The 4195-nt window shown below is 46.9% G+C and overlaps 1 non-coding gene across 1 annotated transcript; it reads right to left on the reverse strand.

Moving 5' to 3' along the window:
* Positions 1 to 2957: 2957 nt before the first annotated feature.
* Positions 2958 to 3036, reverse strand: TRNAR-UCU. The gene has a single exon. It is a non-coding gene; the product is annotated as a tRNA-Arg (tRNA).
* Between the last annotated feature and the right edge of the window lie 1159 nt (positions 3037 to 4195).

Genomic DNA, 4195 nt, shown 5'->3' on the forward strand with positions numbered 1-4195 from the left:
CCCAAATGGAAGCAGAGTGTGGATGCCAGACAATGGCCTCTCCTCTGGTATGTCCTTGTTTATTCTAAGCAATTAGCTGAGCAGGGTGACAAGCCATTTCTTGGGGTATCACAACACACACAGCTCAAAGTTTCCCATTGCCTCTCTTCCCTTCCTTTTCTTACACGCATCTATGGAGCATTTTCTGTGTGGGGCCCTGGGAAAAATCACAGTTCCAACTTTGGACTGCTCACAATCTAGTGAGGGAGATCGTTTTACAGGCAAAATTAAATTCCAGTGTGATCCATTACAAGGGAGGAGTGCTAGTTTCTCAGTTGTGTCAACTCTTTGCAAGCCCATGGGCTGCATAGCTCGCCAGGCTCCTCTGTCCATGGGATTCTCCAGGCAAGAATACTGAAATGGGTTGCCAAATCCTCTAGGGGATCTTCCCCATCCAGGGATCAAACCCGTGTCTCCTGCATTACAGGTGGATTCTTTACCTTGATGGTCTGAATCACCAGGAAAGCCTTTACAAGGGGGGAGGGTGAGGTGCATTTTGAAGAAGGGCCCCTAGTTGGCCTGGGGGAGGCAAGAAGGGTCATGGATGGCTTCTTCTGAGGGGCTTTGTAGATGTGGAAAGTTGGGCTCTTAGGGCATCACACTGGCACAGTGTGGAGGCTGGGTGTGTGGAAGGCCAGACTGGTACTAGGGAGCCTGGTTATGGGACTGCACGCTGCCCTGGGAGACAATACTGGGTCCTGAATGACAGCAGGGTACCTGGCTCTTCTCCTGGAGAGTTCAGAAGTGGAATCATCTAGCTTTGGTAATTGTTTGGAGGTGCGTGGGTACTAAAATTGAAAGAAAATCCTAAAATGACTAATTGGCTTCTGACTTTGGGCAGATACACAGACACAATTAAAAAAAAAAAAGCCAGTTTGGGGGGAAAGATTACACATATTATTAGTAATTTTGCAAATCAGTAAAGCTATAGGGAGAGCTCTATATCACTAATGCTTTTCCAATTTTTACATCACACTTTTCCTTCCTCCCCATCAGGATCCCATCCCCCAAATCACCACATAAACAAAAACACAAAAGAATTGCCAACATCTTTCACAGAAATACACAGAATTGAAAAGCAAGGTTGCACAATGAAGTAAATTAGCGATTCCACTCCAGAAGCAATGAAAACAACACAATTTTAGAAAAGGAAGTTTCAGGTCTATAATTGCTTCTAGTTGTGTAATCAAGGGCAGTGATCCTAATACAAATACGTTTTTTAAAAATAGAAGTAATTTCCCTGGCTTTTATCACCAGGTTATTTAGTAACTTGTTTATTTACACCTTTAACAGACTATACTGCAGCGGTCACTGAAACTTTTTGACACACGGGACTGTTATGCCCGATGTCTGAATCCCCGAGTGGGAAGAGAGAAGGCTTCCAAGACAATGCAACTCGCAAAAAGGGAAGTTTATTGCTGACTTGAGTCAGGGCTCCTGCCCAGGAGGAGGGTCAGAGAGCCCCAAGCCCAAGCTCTTACACAAATTTATAGGGTGAGCACACGCCGTTGGTAGTTGGTTTAAGCGGATTGGTTACAAGTTTGCAAAGCAATTTCATTGGTCAAAACTTTCGCGCGCGCAGGACTTTCCCTGGGGGGTCCCCCCCTCCCCCCCCCCCACTCCCCGTTCCTAATTTCCTAATTGGCAAACAGTGTTTAAGGGAAAGCTGATTGGTTGTATCCAGGTGGCCTGATAATCTTACCACCCAGAAGTAGGAAGGCCTGCTCCTAATCTAAGCTGCCTGCCATGGCGTGACTTCTGCTTGCCTCACAGGGACCAGTTTCATGTAAGACAATTTTTCCATGGGTTCCTTGGGGAGGGGTGGTCTGGGGATGATTCAAGTACATTACACATAGTGTGCACTTTATTATTGCATCAGCTCCACCTCAGATCATCAGGCACTAGATCCCTGAGGTTGGGGACCCCTGCTGTAATAGAGGAATTCAGATCCTTAGTTAAAAGGAATAGAGATGGGGAGGGGAAAGGAGGATCATCCTCAAGTTCAGCTAAATCTTGAAATTAAAAAAAAAAAAAAAATACCCTAAAGGGTTAATTGCTTAATAGTCACCTTGTGTGCACAGTGTGCATCCTTGAAATGATTAACAGGAGGGAAAGACTGATGGCAGCCCATAACACTCCCTTTATTTAGAAAGCATTTGGGGCAGACTGTATATTCAGTCTTGAAAGAGTTACTAGTCAGATTCTGGTTCTGGGAGCTGTAAGGATGTGGAAGCCCAGCCCCATCACCTGAGTGGTCATTAGCATTAAGCTGCACCACGTCCCTTTCTCATTTCACAGTTTATAGACCCTTTAGTTCCAGCTCAGCAGTCTTGGAGGGAAACTATTCAGGTATTCATATATGCCAAATCACACCAGGTACTCTCAGAGGAAAAACAGTCCTTTGATAGAACTTGGCAAGTGAATTCTTGCCTGTTGAAATACACACCAGTGTTCACGCTAACCCAGATGTGGTCTTAAAGTAGGTCCTCTGCTTTCCTTCCACGTTGTGATGAGGACTCTGACCCTTGGGTGGCTACCTCGAAGCCATGCGCTTTCCTTGGGTTGGCCTTGGGAGATGGCATGGGCTCTGCAGCGGTTGAGACCACTCAGCTTGGTAGCTTCTCCGCTTTCTTCATAACTTCTGTAGATGGGTGCTGCTGTTGCACTTGGAGGGAGAGATCAAGAGGGAGACTTTCCTACTGACTTGATCCATGATGTGAGAGCATACTTTTCATATCAATAATTGTTCAGTGCATTTGCTTCTCTTTTTTATTTATCATTAGAATTATTTTTTAAAATATTTATTTACTTATTCGGCTGCCCTGGGTCTTAGTTGTGGCACTTGAGTTCTTCAATTTTTATTACAGCATGTGGGATCTTTAGTTGCAGCATGCAGACTCTTAGTTTCAGCGTATGGGGTCCAGAGGCCTGACCAGGGATCGAACCTGGGCCCCCTGCATTAGAAGCGCAGAGTCCTAGCCACTGGACCACCAGGGAAGTCCCATATTTGATTATTAAATTCTTCCACCTGCACGGCTGGGCAGCTGGGGAGGATGCATTGCAAAATGAAGTCTGATGATACAGCTTCTACTCTCTGGATTCTGTCAGAGGCCAAGTCTGTCTAGCAGTACATGTGCCTTCTTTGGCTGAAGGTCCTGAGTTGGCTTAGAAGAATTCATATGTGGGAATGGCTGCTATTTCTTACAGGAACTCGTCTCTCTATGCTTCGAACCAGACAAAGCAGACTTCTCTCCAGGACAATGTTTGATTAGGAATGTTTCCATCTCATGACCGGCTGTCCTCTTGGGATTGAAAAGTCCCCAACTTGATTTGGGTTCTAAAGACTTAATCAAGCATCTTAAATGGGATTACACACATTCCTGAGGCATGTGAAGTGAAACAGGAATCTGCTCCAACATTCTCACTGGAAGCAGGTGAAAGCTTTTTGCTGCTGCTGCTGCTAAGTCACGTCAGTCGTGTCTGACTCTGTGCGACCCCATAGACGGCAGCCCACCAGGCTCCCCGTCCCTGGGATTCTCCAGGCAAGAACACTGGAGTGGGTTGCCATTTCCTTCTCCAGTGCATGAAAGTGAGAAGTGAAAGTGAAGTCGCTCAGTCGTGTCCGACTCTGCGCACCCCCATGGACTGTTGGAGTGGGTTGCCATTGTCTTCTCCGGAAAGCTTTTGAACAGCCTTTAAAAGAAGATGCCAGGTGCCCAAGGGCTTCCGAGGTGGCTCAGTGGGTAAAGAACCAGCTTGCAATGCAGGAAATGCCAGAGATATGGATTCGATTCCTGGGTCAGGAAGATCCCCTGGAGGAGGGCACAGCAACCCACTCCAGTATTCCTGCCTGGAGAGTCCCATGGACAGAGGAGCCTGGTGGGCTATAGTCCATGGGGTCACAAAGAGGAGGACATGAATGAAACAGCTGAGCACATCACAACCAGGTGCCCAGATGCAGATGAAGTGACCTTCCTGGGGGGGCTGGCAGGCAGAGGGCATGAACGGAATCACAGATTATACGTCGGAGCCAGACTGAGATGGTTGCTGGCCCTGGAGGAATTGTTGAGGGATCGCTTGTCAGTGTCAGGCTGTGTGTCCAAATGTCAGGCCATGAAAAGCCTTGGTCCTAGGTAATTTCTGGATGAGTGAGTGC

The sequence above is a fragment of the Cervus elaphus genome, chromosome 17, assembly GCF_910594005.1.
Source record: "Cervus elaphus chromosome 17, mCerEla1.1, whole genome shotgun sequence".
Taxonomy (NCBI): domain Eukaryota; kingdom Metazoa; phylum Chordata; class Mammalia; order Artiodactyla; family Cervidae; genus Cervus; species Cervus elaphus.